General features: G+C 37.8%; 1 long non-coding RNA gene across 1 annotated transcript; it reads left to right on the top strand.

Annotated features, from left to right (window-relative positions):
* The first annotated feature begins 41 nt into the window (after positions 1–41).
* On the top strand, positions 42–19,546 carry LOC140520714 (uncharacterized). The gene is made up of 3 exons (XR_011972620.1): positions 42–209; positions 4,897–5,071; positions 14,563–19,546. It is a non-coding gene; the product is annotated as an uncharacterized lncRNA (long non-coding RNA).
* Positions 19,547–19,922: the final 376 nt, after the last annotated feature.

Below are 19,922 nucleotides of genomic sequence, written 5' to 3'. Positions count from 1 at the left end.
TCCCCCACTTTCGCGTCACTTCCGGCTCCGCCCAGGCAGCCGCTCTTTTAAAGGGTGTGAGCGTCCTGTAAGGGCCAGGCGAAGTCCTTTGACGCGCAGCTTCGGCAGGCTAGGGACGGGCGGGGCAGCTGCGGGCACACGCAGTGCGCGGGTGCGGAGCTGGTGTTGCGGGTGCCTGGCAGCCGCTGTAATCTAAAGAAAACAGCTTGGTGTGTGGAGCAGGCCGCAGGCCGGCCTTCCGGCCGTTCGTCACTGTTAGAGCCAAGGGCCGGACGGCCCAGCGTTCCCCGCCCCCACCTCCTTTACCGGAGTGGGGCTCACGGGCTGTTGTGGAGGCCTTACGACTAGTTGATTTTCTTCCTTTTTTGCCTCTGATGTCCTTTTTGACGTAGGGTGGAGGGAAGAAAGATACTGGGTTTAGTCTGGCAGATGGAAAAACTTAGAAAAGTAATTTTTTTTAAAGGGACCAAAGAAATAAAGGCAATCAGTGCATTTCTTTAGAGGTAGCTCTCCATGGGAAACTTTCTTCATCCCACCCCAAAGTGTGGTTTTCTTTGTAAGAGGAAGTAGGTGTCGTAGTTTAAATTTACAAACCAGAAGGACATACTTAAACCAGAAAGCTTTCCTTAGCAGGTGGCCTCTCGTACCTGGTGGCCCCAGGTGAGGCCAGGTAGTGTAACTCTTCTAGGGTTGCCATAGCCTACTTGGTTTTAACCATAAATCTCTGAATAGTGGGGGAAAAGCGTGATTGTGTCCCAGAGGTGCCTTGTGGGATTGGAAAACCAGGCAGGGTTGAGCTGCATTCCACCAAAACTTTATGACCTATTTGACAGTCAGCATTTTTGTTCTCTACTCCTCTATTGGGTTTTTGTTGTTTTAATATTTCAGTGCTTTTCTTTTAAGGGTCATGTGTTCTAAGGTGTCTGTTCTTAACCTGAGTTCTGTAAATTAAAAAAAAAAAAGATTTTGATACGATTGGATTTCCTTTGCAATTGTTATTTTATGCTGCAAAAAAAATATTATTAGGCTGCCAAAGGAGTGTGTATTTTGGGAGAGTGGGAGTCTGGCAATAAGAGGTTTAAAAGCCCTAGCCTAAATCTGTTGGAGGAAATTATTATTTTATTACCCATGCTCATGTAATTGAACACAGAGCAAATCCTTAGGATTTCAGCCAAATGATTTCTTACGTTAAAACTAGTTTCGTAACTTGTTGGGCGGGCCATAAGCACAGGCACAGGGTGTAATATCATAAAGGCCCTGCTCTATGTAGATTTTTTTTCTCCAGTGTTGGGATTTTGAGGGCCTCAGAGTTATCTCCTTAAGGCAAAACCTACCATCTTTTCAGCCTACCAGTTAATGGATTTGGTGATTTATTCTAAGGAGTTAAAGAAAAAAAGATTCCCTTTTGAAATTTAAATGAGAAAGGTAACAAGTTGAACTTTTATCACTCATTAGCACATTAATAAAAAAAAAATCTGATCATTTCCAGTATTAGAAAAGGGCAGCCTCTGACACATTGACTGTGATTCTGGGCAAGTCAATCAATCTTTCCATGTTCTAAAGATAGCTAAGTTAAAAGCAATGTGCTAACTTAGGTTGGTTGCAGGAGTTTATCATCTGAGAGTTGTTAAAAAAGAAAAAACAACCCACTAATGAATCACAGTTCTAGCTCCTATCCAAAGGAGCCTGTTTAGACTTTAATTAGCAAAATATATACGTCAACAAATTTATTTGGGAAGTATTGATAATTTTCCCTTTTGTCTTTCAAAGGCTTGAATTGTTTCTTCAGACCTAACTTTATTGCTGCTTGTAACGTTTTATAATTTTCTATCTAAAACTCTCCCATGTTTTTGATTTGGTTACCTTGATCCTTTTTTTTTTTATGTTGCATATTTGTTTGATGATGTTTTCTGGAAGGAAAAAATAGATAGCTCAGAAAAACCTGAAGAGTTTTCTTTAAAATATATAAAATTGTGTGGCAGATTTCACCCCAAGAAAATCCCAGGTCCAAAGTAAGATCTGTCACTTAAATAGACCCCTGTACAAGGGAAAGAAAGACCCAATTCTCCCTCTTTTCCTAAAATGGATCCAAACTCTCCCTTGTTTCAGGCAAAAGCCTATCTTTTGGCTCAAGTCATTAGTCACTGGAACCATGACTTGGGTGTACTGGTGCTGGAATATTTTGAAATAGTAAAGTTTAAGAGTAACATAGATTAACCAGAAGTCTGTAATGATTCTCTCTATAATTGGCTGAGTGATGGAAAAATTACCAAATGTTCTTAAGTTTGGATGCACATCTTTTAGATTGTTCTGGGAAATAAATCTATTTACAGAAATAATATCTTCTAAATGTGGAAATATTTAGAGGTCAGCAGCGAGCACACTCAAGAAATTGTAAGATGATCATTGAAATTCCATAGAGTACACAGTGCTAGGAAAAGGTTAGGACAAGACTACTCTACCCTCAACGCTTTCATTAGATCTGGGAGGAACACACTAATTGAATGACCATAGCTCTCCCTCCCTAAACTATCTCCTATTTAACTACTATGCATTTGTTAATTTTACATTAATGCTGGATACATATTATCTACACCTGTTATTTCCCCCATTAGAAAAAGATCTGTGTGAGTAGGAATTGTTTGATTCTTTACTAGTATCCCCAGTACCTAGCACAGTGCCTATAACATATAATACCTACTTGTAGATTTGATTGAAGTGTGTGACAGGCCTGTAGTGGCCTGTCTTGTTAGACTGCTATATTTCTAACCTTAATAGGCTAGCTACATTTTCTATTGGTCATTTCTTCCCAGTTAGTAGTCTACTGTTTTCTATTCCTCAATTAAATTTATTCAGTTTTCTCATTAGCTCTCTCCATTCAGGACTTTAGCTTCCTGATAACTCTGGCCTTCTTACTGCTAAATCTTGATATTGATTCATGCATTAATACAAATTTAATTTCTGTGTCCTTTTGTTGAGCCTGTCCCTAGTAAGGCTTCATAAGTGAGAATGCCTTAATGCAGGGTAAGCAGCAGGATCCACTTGTACTTGGTGAAGAATCCTTTGAGGAACTTGATCCTATCATCACTTCCTGCATTTTACAGGGTACTTTCTCAGTTAATCACCAGATCCACTCAAGGAAGGTCTTATTCTTTCTCCTCAGATTCTTTAACTTCATGAATATGAGTATATTCTCCATTGGCTTGGGAGGAGGAATCTAGAAAAGGTTTTTGGTTCACCAAAAGATTGTTCTTTTGTAAGGGAAATCGCTTTTGCACATCTAATGGGGATTTGGCTATGAAAATATTTTGGCAGCCTACTAAGGCTCAGCTGGCAAGACAGTGAGACTTCTATTGTGATTAGAAGTTACTATTCTTCATCTTGATGCCCTGTCAGAGCTTTGTGTGGGGCCAGATTCTGGTGTGGTATTATTTGGGGAATATCCCCATGGTAGGTCCTGCTAATATTCTCTGCATGGTTGAACATAATGATTTCCTTTGCAGAGTGAGGGTTCTATAGGGAATTTGTTTAAAAGGACTTTTTTCAGTGTTTGTGCCACTTGAGATGCCTGAATTGGGATGTACAGGAGAATTTGGAGGCGAGAGAGTCTAGTTCTTACTTTACTCTTCCTTCACAAATACCACTTCTGAACACCAAAAATAATGTTAACTTGAAAACAAACCAAACTCTAGTGTAGAAAGAAAGAGACTTTGAGGTTAACAGGTTGACAGCCAGGACATTGTATTGCACCAGAGTACAGGAAAAGCAAGATTTAGGAGTAATCAAGTGGAGAATTTCCTTTTTCAAAAAGGAAATAGCACATTTGGGAAATAGTTAGGAAGATCCTACCTAGGCTGTCTTCAAAACCTTTCCAGGCATCCACCTTTAGCACTTCTGGGCCTGCAGCACATGCAAATGGACTTTGATAAAACTTAGACCAAGTGTTCCTTTAATCAAAGTTTAAAACAATAGTTGATTGCAGTCCCAATCTTAAAAAGCAAATAAATATTGGTTGGTGTCCTTCAGATAGGGTCATCTCAAAGTAGATTGAGTTATTAATTATCAAATCAAGTTACATAATTTTTCCTATCTTCTTAAAATATTTCTTCACATTCTCTAAACATACTTAAGCCATCTGAAACTGATCCAGAGCAACTATCTAGGGACAAGAGGGCTTTGGATAACCCCCATTTGTTCCCAAACCTTACCTGCCTTCCATATTTTCAATCAGATCTTTCTTTATCTTTCCAAATCTCTTGATCCTATTTTTCAGATTATCCAGCTTTCCTTTTAGCCATAAGACAAGATACTTCATAAGTATTACTTTTTACTAACATAACTACTGGAATCTCATTCCAGCTTAAACAAAGCAAAGAGGTTAATGGCTAACCTTACGAGTTGATGGGTGTTTATGTCTTTGTTTCACATTTGTTATTCTTCCCTAATTATACTCACTCTGGAAGAATGACATACTTCAGGATTTAAGTCTTTTACATATGATAAGTTCAAACACAAATTTTAACTCTTGCTTAGGACATAGAATGACAACAAATTCAGATCAAAATAGCAAGATCTCTTCTGCTTTATAGCTCATCACATTAATTTAGCAATGAATTATCTTGAAAATTTATCAGGTCTTCAAAAAAATCACACAAGATTTTTCAAGCAATTCTTCTAAAAGTATTTCCCCTTCTTTAAAAACAGTTTAAAACTTATTCTGATGTTCACCAAACTTTTATGAAGAAAATTAGTTGGAAATTTTTAAAATGATAGATAGCTTTCTTCCTCCTTAAAGCAAAAATAAAACTTTTTCATTAAACTATGTTGGTGTAAAGTAATATTTTATAATAAAACTAAATTTTTAATTGTTGTTGTGTTTGTCCTTCATTTTCGAAGAAGACCATGACGTCCCTGCCTCCTGAGCTAGCTTTAAAGGGAAATTTCGGACTTCAGCCAAACTAGTGGGAGTCCTTTGGAAGCTGAGAATAGGAGGACTTACTCTACCCCATCAAGCTTTAAGACTTCAAGAAAAATGAATCCTGAGACACCTAAGTCTTTTGGCTTTGGCAAGGTAGGGAGCTGTTCTCTCCTAGTTGATCAATTCCAATCCAAGTCACAGCACCGTTACTGTTGACCTGAAAGTTTGGTTAAAAGAGGTAAACAGGTAAATACATATATATATTTGTATTATTTATTCCCCTAAAGCTAGCAGTTACATGGCCATGGAACCAGAAGGAAAACCTCTGACTATCTGATAGAAGAATGGCCAGGCTTAAATATACTTTACCCTGAGAAAGAAATTTTCTTAGTTGTATAAGTTGTAAATAAAGTGAGACAAGACAGTTAACAAGATAGTCAGTTGGAAATTAATATCCTTGGATGTCTGTTTTCTTCTGTCTGCATATCAAGATAAGAAAAAATCCCACTACTGGTTGTAGGCATCCTGTCATAAACAGGTCTTTGAAGTTGCTAACAGAGGAAAGGGCATTTTTAGAGCAAACCAAAGCAGTCTGATTGATTAGTTCAGGCTTTGGCCCTTATTAAAAGTCCAAAAATGATATTAAGTATTATCAACCCCTAACTTGTCTTGGGTGGAGCTCAGTTTCCTGGTGCCTCTGGTTCTTATGTTCCTTACTCTATCTTCTTGATATTGATATCTCTCTTTGTTTTGATGATCTCTTCAGCTCCACCCCCATTTTTCTCTTTCCTCAAATGTGATAGCTAAAGCCTTCTCTATTAGTCTACTCTTAGAGGGATAGCAGGGTAGACCTTCCCTAAAGCAGTCTATGCAGGACCAGCAATCCCTCTGTGTGGCGATCACCCAGTTAGGAGTTTTAGTCTTTGGTCTTTCTTCAGTGCCCTTTGACAGTCACAATTTTTAAAAAATCCATTTCCCTTTACTTATTCTATATTCTTTCAGGGGACTTTTGGGTAACTCACTAAACTCATAATGGATATGCATTGGAGAAGAGAGTGTGTTGCAGTCTCCTTAGAACCTTTCATTTCATAAAGCTGAATATCTTCTGGATTGGCTGCAATTTGACCTCAGTTTCTGAGGAAATGGATTCTATGTTCACTGCTTACCCCTGGGCATAATGCCTAGATCTGAATTATTGGTCTTCATTGTTAGTAAGAAAATAGTAAAACAGTAAATTTTTAAGAAGGGGGGGGTTTAACTTCTTATAAGAGGAAGCCTCACTTTCCTCCTGACTCTTTATCTTGGCCTTTCTGTTGAGGCAAACCTGGACTAGAAACTTGTTTTCTCTCACACCTCCATGAAATGGAGTGAGTAATGTGGCAGTTTCATCCTTCTTAACTGACATCATCCTTAGTGAAACACCTCCTCGGGTGAAGTGTCAGGAATCTCTGGGGTGGAAAATTGTCCATAAACTCACATTCTACCTTTTGGCACAACTTCTCATTTTGGGAATTAATTCTAGACCTCATCCCTACCCAGACTCCTAGCCCTATTACTCAGGCTCCCTGATAGAAAAGCTATTCATTTCTGTTATGTAGGTTATTGAGGTTGGGGTTGATGATAGAGAAACATGGAATGTTTAAGATAAGAAAGTACCTAAAAGATTGTTTATTCCCACCCATATCTGAATAGGAAAGCCTTGCATTGCTATATATCATTTTCACATGGTGATATTTTCCTCTCATATTTGTCTTTTATAGACTGTCTTTGGAGATGCAGGAACTTGGGACATGAGTTCCATGACTAATGTTACCATTGCCATGACCCAAACCTTAATGCATTTTTTTCTTTTAAAACCTTTTTTCTCATCTTTAAATTTGGAAATTAAGAAATAAAGCCACTTCCAAAAGAATATTGTATATGAAACTGTGAGTTTCTATTATAGTCAAATTCAACATGTAGTTTTCAAAATTGTTCTCATCTGGGTTTTCTTCTGGAACTTTCTGAATGATTATCTTTTGCTGGCAGTGTATTACTGCTGGGAAGGGATAAGAAGGAATACAGAAGCATTTTCTGTCAATAGAAAGAGTTAAAATAAAATGAGCCATAAGATTAGGTTGATGTCCTCTACAATATTTAATTATTTATCATAGTCCCAACAATCTGCTTTCTTTCTAAATTTCCTTGAGTTCACTGCTGTGGTATTTGCCATTTGTGGAGTCTACTGAAGAGCTATCACTTACATCCAGCCTCTTATGTAAAAAAAAAATGAGGTCTTCTTATTTATCACTTGATTAAAGTACTTTGTGACTACTGTTTTTTCTTAGCTATGTAATGCTGATGATGGAAACATTTGGGCTCTATAAATTGGAATAAGAATCATCTTTAGTTTCAAGGAAATTAAGGTGATATCTACTAGTGTAACACTAATTATCCTGGTCCCCCCTGACTGGAAGGTGAGGCATACTACATTTCACTCCTCTTCTAGGGTTCTCTGTTATCCTCCCCAGGGAATGTTTAAACTGTAGATAGTTGAGTCAAGTGATCCTCTTTGGAGAACTACTTAACAGTGATGGAAATACCTTGTAGTGTTCATTAATAGGATGCTCCGTTAATTGAGAGATTTGTTGATAGCCTTAATTTTGTGATAAGGGGTGTTAGGACCTAGGGACAGCTATTTTAAAACATTACTTGTAACAAAGACTTGCATATAGGTCACCAATCCTATAAGATTTCTCTTATTTTATATAGTAATTATATTGTCATACCTGCACTATAAGGGCAAGACAATGTGCGTCTTAAAGCTTGTATCTTTCTTTAGTGCCTGTCAAAGGGCACTTTTTACAAGAAGTGCTTAATTGATGTTTGGAATTTTTTTAAAAAAAACTTAGTGCTTGAAATACATCTTGAAGAAAAAACTAGTATTCTATGCAGTGTGGAGGTGAGGAGGGATATTGTATCCCAGGCATGGGGGACGACCAATGCAAAGGCATGGAGAAGGGAGATGGAGTATCTCAAACGAGGAATATAAAAGTCACTTTGGCTGGATTCCAGAATGTGCTAGGGGAGAAATGTGCAATGAGACTGTAAAGAGAGACTGGGGCTGGTATTATGGACCTAAAAGACTCAAGAGAGCAGTATATGTTTGATTCTAGAGTCCGTAGGGGAATTCCTGGAGTTAACTGAATAGGGGAATGATGTGGTCAGTTGTCAGCCAAAGGAAAATCCCATTGGTAACAGTGTGGAATTTGCTTTTTTGCATTATACAAGTTGCATTATGTATCAAGGGCTTATTGTGTAGAGTTAGCTTTTTTCACTAGTTCAATGAGGGGAGGGGAAGGATAGCAGACATTATTTTAAAAAGAAAAGATTTTCTTGTTATATGATACATTTCAATATAATTATTACTGCATAGTGATAAAGCTCCGAATTAAACCTTAAACATTGAATGACACTGATGAAAGAGGAATGAGGGAAAATATACTTCATCATCTTGCTATAAAAATAGTATTTCATTTCATTGCCTTAATGAGATAGTATTGCTGTTGATGTATTGTTTTGGGAATGAATCAGATATATTTATTTAAAAAATGTTAAGTAGACATAACTCATTTTTATATCATTGTATTGCTAACACTGATAAAAAAATTTAAAAATAAAATGTTTTATTTTAATTGTTTTTTAAACATGTTGGATTTTAGACACTTCTAGGACATCCCATTTGAAATGTAAAGTTGGTAATTAGAGATGCAGGATTAAAGCTTGAGTAAGAGACTGGAGTTTGTTACATTTGTGAGTCATCAGCTTGGAGATAAATAAACCTACAGGACTTGATGAAGTCATCAAGAAAGTGTAGGAAGAAATAAATGGGAAGGGAGCTTGGGCAAAGCTTCCTAGCTTGATAAATCACTTCAAATAGAATATGACAGCACTACAGTTAGGTTTTTATTAATTTTTTAAAATTCTGAACTTAACAACTTTTTAAAAAGTCTTTTAACATACAAAGTAGAAGAGGAAAAAAAGGAATTCTATATAAAACCCTTACTTGGTTTTTAGAAATGTATAATTTCATTATTTTATTTTCAAGACTGTCCTCTATTTCTACCGTTGAGTTTTTGTGGTTCTGTCAACAATTTCTTCAAAACAATTGTATAACTACCTGAATTTTACATTTCCATGAATTTACAACCATACCTAGTCATTCTTAGGCACCATTTTCCCTCGAGTACCCCTCCTATCTTCTCTGTGTTCCTTTTTTGGGAACCTCATACCTGGCATTAACTCTGTTGCATATACTCAGTCACTGTTGGAGATGCCAATGGTAAAATAAAATGCCAAAATAAAAATAGCAGAAATAGATTTCTAAGGAAAAGGAACTGAAAATTAAATGGCTGACATTATATATTCATTTTTTTAAAGTGCATTATCTTCCAGTAAAACCTGACCACACCACTACTGGGCAGGTACTGAGAGCACCACTTTCCCAAAGATGTTAAGCAGTTGTGTGTCTTACTCAAAGTCTTTTGAGCCAGTAAAAGAAAATGATCTTGCTAATATGGGCTTTGCCTAAAACTACCACTTGCCACTCTTAACAGTGGAACACTTCATCTAGAATAGAGAGGGTATGAATATATGAGTTTCATCCCTTATATTTTTGGGCCATCAGAAAGCTGTTTGTATGAAAGCTGAGGTGATTCAGCCGGAAAAAGCAGACCCTTAACTGAACCTCTCTGTTATCTTATGTTAGTGAGGGTAAAGAACCAAGGGGTCACTCCTGGTATATTAACTCTTTTTCAATGTGTAGTCTCACTAACTCTTTTCTCGCTGGAGTTCTTCTTCCACCTGGTGCCTCTGGCTCTCCTGTTGTGCACTCTGGCTTCTTGGCATTGATTTCTCTTTTAGTTTTGATCCTATCTCTTGCTGTCCATTTTCCTGATGTTTACTCAGATGTGACCACCTGTTAAACTTGTTATTTGAGGACCAGAAGTGTGGACCTGCTCCAAAGCAGACCAAGCAGCAGCAATTGCCATACTCTTGAGATAACCCATTGAGGAATCTTAGTCCTTGTCCTTTCTTCAGAGTACCTTGAGAGTTCTAGTTTTTAAGAACTACTATCCCTTTCTTACTCCAATCTTCCAGGCCACCCTGTTGGGTCCTTCATTAGATCTGTGGTGGATACACTTTGGGCAAGAAAATCTATTGAACTCTTCTCAGATCCATTCACTTGATTAATCTGAGTGTCTTCTGGATTGACTGCAATCTGTCTTCAGTCTCTGAGAAAATGGACACTTGTCCTTAACAGCTTTCACCTGTGTGTGATAGCTAGCCCTTATTGATCTTCAGTGTTAATGAGAAAACAGAATACAAAGAGGGATAGGGAAAATGGATTCACCCTTCAGGAAAAAAAGCCTCAATTCCCTTCTCCCTCTTTATCCTGGGCTTCCTACTGAGCAAAACTTAGACTGGAAACTTGTGTTCTTTCATAGCCTCTGAAAGATGGAATGAACGGTGTGTTAAGCTTCATTCTTGAATCAGCAAGTATTTATTAAATACCTATTATGTGCTAAGCATGATCTAAAGATACATTCTATTGGCAATATACTGAATAAATGTAAGGAGAATAAGTACTAGGTAGTTTGGATGGGAGGGCATTTGCATTTGAAGGATTAGGGAAGGGTTTCATGTTGGTGTTTGAGCTGAATCTTGAAGGAAGAGAGGGATCCTGTGAAACAGATGAGGATGTAATATATTCCAGTTATGTGGGGTCCAAAATTGTCCAACCTACATTAACGGAAACAGAAGCAGAGCTGTGAGCCAATGGCATCTTATTAAAAGGTCCACCTCCTCTAATGAAGTAGACCTCACATCTTCTTGATAATCTGTGATGCATCATTCCTCCAGAACCTTAATTTTTTAGTGCTTGATATCCAGACAGTGCAGATGAAGCAAACTAAAAATATAGAATTTCATTGGTTGATAGATCTGACCCTTAACCCTCCAGGAGGACCTACAGAAAATACAAAATCCTATTGGTAGACAAACAGGCTAATGAGCAGATTTGACAGACCTATCTTCATCTTTCAGGAGTTTCTACTAAGCCAATGAGCAGATCCATGGCCTGGTCTGATAAAAAGATGACAAAAATACCTACATGGGTTGATGGGCCAGTAGAAAGGCAGGACACAGGCCAGCAAACGGGGTAACCTATTGGCCAAATGCCAATGGCCATCTCCGCATGTTGGGCAACAGAAGGATGACAAGAGACCGTGAGAGGCAACAGAAATAGCTGGGGGATTTTACATGTTATTGTCACCTCTGCTACACTGGGCCTGATCACTGTAACAAGGAAAAGCAAGAGTGGAGGTCTTTTAGTTAGCTTCCTCTGGTTAAGCAAGCGAACTTAAACTCTGCAGTTCCGAGTTCTGGGCCTAATACACAGAATTTATAATCACTACCCCTATGGAATAATATCAAATTGATTAATATTGATTAGACTAAAATAGGGGTTCAGTTAATCATCTGTCACAATATGAGGTATAGTTATTGCAAAGACAGGTGCAAAGGGGCTTTGCATATGCCCAGATGATCTAAGATGGAGATATTTATGTAGGAGATACCAAGGGACCAGTTTCTTGAAGAAGATGTCAATCTGACTTAGGGATGGGAGCAGCCTCTTTCCATTGGCTGTGTAGTCGGAATTGCCTGTGTCTTTAAATCTAAGTGAAGGAGACATAGTCACTGTCTTTCTTTTTGGGAATCAGGGTTAGAGATCTCATTCATTCATGCAAGGGCACAGTACTGTTAAGCTTGTTGCTGTGATTGCTGTTTAGTTGAGATAAAGAAAATATGATGAACCAAAAAACTTGAGTGATGGCTTTCACTAAGTGTCTATGGCAAGTATTGGGCGAACTTCTGTAAAGGCCATGTAGTAAATATTCTAAACTTTTCAGGCCAAAAGACAAAATTGAGGGTATTAGTCAGTGTATAATAAGAGAAAATATGTTAATATAATAATAGCAATACATAATAAAAATAAGAGAAAACAAATTTTTATTAAAACAAATATCCATGATTTTTAATTGATTGAATTTTAATTGATGAAATTCAAAATATAATAATAATAATAAAATGATTGAGTATAATTTTTATGCAAGTCTACAAATGAGAATGAATTTTATTTTTGCTTAATTGAGGTTCATAGTTAATAATCTCTATCATCAAAATCAGTTGCAAATAAAGCAACTTGATTTTTTTGTGATTTAAAGGTTAGTTGTCACTGAATTTATATGATTATACCGCAGCACAAATCTTGCATACAAGCCTTGTTTTGCCTTCTAATTTTAGGTTGAACTGATTAAGAATCATTGTCAAGTCTGCAGCAAAAGCTAATTGCCAAAGACATTCAGTGTTAAATAAGAGTATTTGAGGGTAGTTCTCATTCAGAAGAATTTGAATCTCAACTCTGAGTTCAAAAAATTGCAATGAAACTTCTATTTTCTTCTTGGTTTTGCATGATGAGTATGCAGTAGTAATAAAAAAAATAAAATGGTACCATGATATGCATGAGACTTGAAATGTTGTGGAGTTGTAACTGTCACTGAGATTTATAGTGAACCTGAGACTCAATAGACTGTTTCTGTCCCAATTGCTCAACTCTGCCTCTCATCTTAAAAGCAACCATAGGCAATATGTAAATAAATGATTGTGACTGTTCCAATAAAACTTTATTTTAAAATGTAAAGCTCATTCTTAGCTTGGGCCATGCAAAAATAAACACCAACAGGCCAGCCGTACCCAACTTTTGTTTATTGTATTAACTGAACTGTCATAGTCCTAACTTTATATTATTAGTATAAAAAGTAGCACTGTTTCTTTTTCCTCTACCCATGCTACATTCCCCTACATTTCTATTATGGTCTTTGCTATCATCTATACATCAGCTGTGAAGAGTGACAGATATCTTGATGGCACTGGATCCACCAAGCCCATGGGAAATCTTTCTCAAAGACCTTCCCTGAACTCTCTTCTTGCTGCTCTCCCCTAATAATCATTACACCCAAGACCACATTTACTAAACCTGCTAAGACTCCATAATATCCATCCCATATGTGAATGAAACCTGTTAACATCCTTTGTCCTTTTATTCTTTCTTCCCAAATCTAGGTTATGTCCAGCAGTGAGAGTAGGAGAGAAGTAAGGCTTCTGTTTCCATTAGCTCCATAAAAGAGAGAACCCATCCCTCCATACTGGTCATAGTTTTTTATAGAAATGGAGAATGAGAATCTTGCCACACATGTCATAAGCAGGGAGAATTAAGCCAGGGACAAATAATTATCGAATCATCTTTCACTTCACAGGTGGGGCACAGTTTTACAGGGTAATACATGTAGTTCATGGCCGAAGCTTGGATTGTGGCTACAATATTAAGTGTGCTCTCATATGATCATATGATGATCATCATACTCTTAGCTTAAGGAATATTGATACTTTCCTTCTTTCCCTACCCATGCTAAATTCTTCTACATTTCTGCAATGGTTTCTGCTGTTCATAGACTGAAGTGAGGGGCTATCACCTTCACATATCTTCTTGAGTGAAATCAAAATGATTGGCCTTTTCTCATTTATCATGGATAAGATGTCTCTTCACCACAGTTAGAATTTTGATGTATAATTCTAACAATAACAAAAATAGAGCTCATTTGTTCAGGAATTAAATGGGTTTGAGGATCTTGAGATGGTATCTTTTAGATGGAGAAAGTTAATGTGTCCATGTTGCTCTGAAAAGAAAGGATATATAAGTATGAAAAGGGAAAAAATAATAAGATTATGGGAATTGGAGGATAATAAAGGACAGCCTTATCTTCAAGGACTAAGAGTTTTTCAAAACTAACACGATGATACAATACTGCATAACAGAATAGGATTTCCTTTTAAACCTAAAGTAAAGCATCATGGGCAGAATATAAAGTATATTATTAGGTCTCAGTCATTAGAGGGATGGATACTGTTGGAACCTCAGTCACCAAAGGGTTTTAGTCACAAGGCTTTGGGTGCAGTAGCCTTTAGACCACAATAGCAGGTGGAAGGGGATTCATTGATTATTTTTCAAAAGAGCTACTCCTGGGCTTGATTCACTGAGATCCACCAAGCTGGCACTCCTCATACTGTATGTTATGGGAAATCTTGGGGAAAAGGAAGAATTCAATATTTGTCTAATACTCATTTCTCAGTTCAAAAGTGGGGTATAATCTCACAGGTTAGCACATATTGCTTATGAGGATGATTTCAAAAGAAAATGGCTTATATTGCATAAATAAGAGTTCCAAAATCTAGAATGTCAGTAGGAAATAGGCTGTTCCCAGGGTCCTTTTCCTCTTATTGTTTCATTCCAAACTCCATGGATTCCTGCGGTGAAGATGTCTTTTGAAATCTTTATTCTATCATGACTCTTTCCACTTCAGTCTAGCCTTACAAATATTTATGTCTTCTTTATACACACTGTCATACATACATACAAGCATTAAAGAGTAGTTGGGAATCCTCTTTAAGGACCACAAGAATTTTCTATGAAAATATCACTCAGTGACATTGATTGCATTCTTTCCAGTATGTTATATAAATCATGCGTTATTTCTTTTTCTTAGGTTTTTTGGACTAGTTTCTTTGGCTACAATTTTGATCCTGGTGAAAGTTTGCTTTTAGAATTTTTAGGTCATATAATGATAGTGAGTCCATCCTGAGATCTATCAAGTGGAGACTGATCCTTGCAAGGGAGAAAAACAATAGAACTTTGAGAAAAGCCCAGCCTTGGTCTTTGTGAAGCCTCTTTCAAAAGTTACTCCTCCATGGTCGTCTGGGTCAGATTAAGTATTTAGATGTGCTACACGGAAATATTATACCTTAAGTATCTTTTATTATTTATTGTACCTTAAGTATCTTTTTCACAAGCGTTCCAATAAAAGGTCCTGTTAACAATCTCAGAGACTAGGTGTTTTGTGGTTTGTTTGGTTTTTTTTTTTGTAACAGTTGCATGGTATACCCAGTGTGGAAGTGGACCCCCACACTTATTCTGTGTTCTGGCTCAATTAACCCCAGCCTCTCCTCACATAACATCCCAACCAAATGAATTGATTGTAATTGACTTTCCTGATTCTCTGCTTCTAATCTACTCCCAGCTACTCCCACTCAGTGGCAACTGTAGTATCTATCACTTTTAGCTTCAAGGTTAGCTGAAACCTGCTAAATTGTTGTGTCTTTAAGGAAAAGAAAACAACTTTTCTTCTCAGCAAAAATAGGTCAAAATGCAGAGAAGTATCTTCTGTCTTATCCAAACAGAAAATCATAATAGATAATAAGAGTATATGCCCTCCTTATTCTCAGGTACAAGTCATAGTCAAGAGCACAGTATAATTTTCATTCTCCCTTTACCCTTTTAGCAGCAGGTGGCAGTAAAGAACACTCCAGGTTTTCAGTGGCCTACCAGTCAGTCCACAATGAGCAGTGGTACAGAGAGGTATGGTCCCTCTTTAATGCTGTGAAATCTGAAACCTGTCCTTTCATCTTGCTTATCTTACTGGGTTCACTCTCTGTGTCCTCTTTGGAAATGAACTCACTGTAGCTTATGATTATTAACTACATCTCAATCTTTTGTTTATGGTCAAGCAAATTAAACATAGAACAATTCTTGTATCCACATTTCCCTAGTTACAAGCATAAAAGTTTTAAAAATTTTCTTATGTGAATCACAGGCATACCATGTTCTCCATTTGCTCCAGTAGTCTGCAGTTTGTCTCAAATAAGCAAGCACTCTTGGACTTTAAGAGATAAGTTTAATAACTGCCTCCTTAGAATGCAGAACAGACCTATCTCTACCAAAAAGTGAACCATCATGCCAGGCAACTCAGCAAGTCCTTTTCTCAGAAACCAGCTTATGTCCCAGCCAAGTGAACTATCCTACCTATCCTCAGAGGGTCAGTCCTTTACATTTTTTAAAGCAAACAGGTCAGTTTGCTTTAAACTGAAAGCCTTAATTATGGAATATTAATATGTTTAACTTACAGAAGGGGAAGTTTGAGACTCAAAAGGAAGTGGCTGGAGGGGAGACAGGAGAAAATGATTCAAGAGGAAATTAAGGGGAAGGTATTACCAAGTTTTGCTCATGAAAGAGATGGGTACTCTGCTCAGTCACCACAAGAGTCACTGTGATCTTCAGGTCGCAGCAAAAGACAGAAGAGGTTCAGCAACATTTCAAAGACAGGGTGCCCTTCAATTCGGTTCACTTAGTTCCATCAAGTCTGTCATTCTTTGTAGCTGGTGTATGGGAAGTTGTAACACCAATGCAATACCCACAGCTGCTACTATGAATATGCATACATATTCCCAGAGCTTATTCACAAAATGTAATAAAAGTATCCTCTTCAAGACAAAACCAAAATATTTATTTAGAACATTATTAGGATACCAGAAGGCAAGATTTAGTAAGGTACTAATCACCAATCTAGGGAACATGGACATTTCTCTTGTCAAATCTCCCTGCCAGCAAGTTCTCCTTGGCAAGTTCTTTCCTCAGTCTGTTTCTCTGCCTGCCTCTCTCTCCTCCCACACCTTTCCCTTCAAGCAATACAATACATATTGTTTCCAGTCAAAGACTGGGCACTTGTTTGGCTTAGAAAAGCTTGGAAATCAGCACTTAATTGGGAGGGTGTGGGAATCCCTGTGACCCAGAACCTAAAACTGTGTGTCAGGGCTCCATGTGAGGCTTATTAATGGATGGGGAAGATCTTATATCCCATTAACATTACAGAATTCTTTGTTCCATTTAATTCCTTAACTGAGTACCTTATCTTGTCACTGATAGGGTGAATGAAATCCTAGCTCTTACCTTAGATGTCATAAGTTGGGCAGGTATGGGTAGAACCAGAGGTGAATCCAAGCTCCATCTTTGACTTCCTAAGTGGTGTAGTTTCTCATTCTTTGAGCATGAAAAGTTTGTTGCTAACTTGAAGGGAAAGTTGAGCCAACACACAGCTGCCAGCAGTGGAGCAGAAAAGGGGTGGGTGGCTTTCAGAGATTTGGTGTATAGCACTGCATTGGTTCATCTGGGTCAGAACACTCACAAACACCAAGACTGGTTTGATGAAAGTGATAGGGAAATCCAGAAGCTACTAAATGAAAAATGAGAACTCCACAGGATTTACCAGCAGGATAATTCATCCATCTCCAAGAAGGCAGCATTTAATTCCGTCAAAAAGAAAGTACAAGCAAAACTTACAGAGATGCAAGATTCTTGACTCAGTAAAAAGGCAGATGAAATTCAGTTTTATGCTGATAGTAACAATCCAAAGAACTTTTATGATTTCCTGACAGCTATTTATGAACCAAAAACCCGTGTTACATCACAACTACCCAGTGCTGAGGGAGCCTCATTGATTAGTGATAAGAACATGATCCTAGAGAGATGGGCTGAACACTTCCATAGTGTTATCAACAAACCATCATTAATCAATGCTGAGGTCATTGACAGCTTACCTCAGGTTGAAGTCAATCCCTCCCTAGCTGAACTTCCAACTGAAGAAGAGATTTTGAGGGCCATTAGGCTCCTTTGATGTGACAAATCACCTGGTGCTGATTCTATTCCAGCTGAGGTTTACAAGGTAGGGGACCATTGCTCATACAAAAGCTGACTGAAATTTTCAAGGTTATATGGCAAGACAAGGTTATCCCCCAGGAGTTCAAGGATGCCTCCATTGTTCATCTCTATAAAAGTAAAGAAAATAGATTGTCCTGTGACAATCACAGGGGGATCTCTCTCTTAGTCATTGCTGGCAAGATTCTTGCTAGAGTCCTCCTTAATAGGCTGATCCTTCACCTGGAAAATGGTCATATATCTGAGAACCAGTGTGGCTTCAGAAAGGGCTGAGCAACTGTCAATATGATGTTTACTGCCTGACGACTCCAGGAGAAATGCCAGGGGCAGAACAGAGATCTGTACATGCTTGTAGATCTGACCAAGGCCTTTGATACTACTAGTCATGAGGTCACTTGGAAAATTCTGTCAAAATTTGGTTGCCTGAAGAAGTTCATCAGTGTTGTGCATCAATTTCATGACAGCATGCTGGCCTGGGTTCTAGATAATGGACAATGCTTTTATGCCTTCCCAATCACCAATGGAGTTAAAACAAGGCTGTGTGCTTCCTCCCATGCTTTTTAGCATGATGTTTTCAGCCATATTGTCAAATACTCTCAATAAGGATAAACATGGTATCAAGGTCAGCTACGACATTGATGGTAAATTCTTCAATTTGAAAAGGCTGTAAGGCAAGACCAAAGTGGAGGGAGTGTTTGCAGATGATTGTGAACTCAGTGCAACCTTTGAAACTGAGATGCAACAAAGTATGAGTCAGTTCTCTGCTTGATGTGCTAATTTTGGCCTAACAACACTAAGAAAACATAGGTGTTCCATCAGCCACCACCATACCCTCCATACATGGAACCATCAGTTATAGTAAATGAAGAAGTTTTGAATGCTGTGGATAAGTTCACTTATCTTGGTATAGTGTACTTTCCAGTGATGTACATATTGACATTGAGGTTGACGCATGCATTGCCAGAACTAGCTCAGTGTTTGGGAGGGTCCCAAGGAAAGTATGGGAGAGAAGAGACATTAGACTAACTACTAAACTCAAGGTCTACAGAGCTGTTATGCTGACCTCATTGTTGTATGTCTGTGAAACCTGGTCAGTCTACCTGTACCAAGCCAGAAAATTGAATCATTTCCATTTGAATTGCTAAGATACCAGACACTGAAAGACACTGAAGTCTTTGCTCAAACTTAAACTGCCAAGCATTCAAACCATGCTTCAAGAGTACAGCTCCAGATGGGCTGGCCATGTTGTTCGAATGCAAAATATACACTTGCCAAAAAGACTATTTTATGGAGAATTCACACAGGGCAAGCGATCACATGGTGTTCAAAAAAGCAATACAAGGGCACTTTCTCCCAAGAACTTAGGAATTGATTGTGTGACATGGGAGACCCTGGCACAGGACTGCTCAACATGGCATACCCACATCAGAGAACGTGCAGTGCTCTATGAGCAAAGTAGAACTGAAACAGCTTAAAGGAAATACAGGATGTGCAAATTTAGAGTGGACCTCCTAATTTCAAGTTTGGGCAGATGTAAATAATCTAATATATTCATGTCGTGTCCAACTGATTTACTGTAAACTGATGTGTTAAGGAAACACTAATGCAGACTTGCAGTGGTCAATCCATGCAATCAAACTTTACTAATATGGAGTGTGCAATTCTCTATTCATCAATAAAAACTTCAGTCCTTCTAGAAAGAAACGACAAATTGTTTCCCTTAGGGTCCCAGTAAGCCTGCCTCACACTGGTGCTTCATATTGGTGCTCACGGCAACTTCCCTCTCTGCTCTGCTGGAACCCATGATTCTTGCTCCACAATGGTGTTCTGGCAAGCCTTTGTCAATCAACAGTGCTCTCAAGAAAATGTGGGATGCTCATATTTCCAAGTTTGAGGAAGGCAGGAATCTTCCTAGTCATGATCTAGTCATGATGGCTGGGGCCTCCACTGGTTTTTGTAGTTATGGCTAAGGGTATTTAGTAATTAGTTACCTAAACTCACAATGAAAGGAAACTCAGTTAAAGCTTTAGTTACCTAACGTCATTAGCAAATATTTATTAATATTTATTAGATTTGGGAGGGGGAACAAATACATTACTAGTAGTCATTTACCAAATTTGGGGAACACACATGATTACCAACGTATATACAAGTAGCTTATTAGAGAAAAACAGCTTATATAACAACTATTTATTCTCAAAATAGAAGATTAAAATAAATGGAGTTGCTCTTTCTGGGTTAATATATATGTATGTATGTTATATATATATGTATATGTTATATATATCTATATATCTATATCACATTTCTGAAGATGATCATGAAGGCTTAAGGAATATTCAGGCTGCCCTCCCTCCA

This window comes from Notamacropus eugenii, chromosome 1, assembly GCF_028372415.1.
Source record: "Notamacropus eugenii isolate mMacEug1 chromosome 1, mMacEug1.pri_v2, whole genome shotgun sequence".
Taxonomy (NCBI): Eukaryota; Metazoa; Chordata; class Mammalia; order Diprotodontia; family Macropodidae; genus Notamacropus; species Notamacropus eugenii.
The sequence above is the reverse complement of the archived record's forward strand: the minus strand, read 5'-3'. Positions and strand labels throughout refer to the sequence as shown.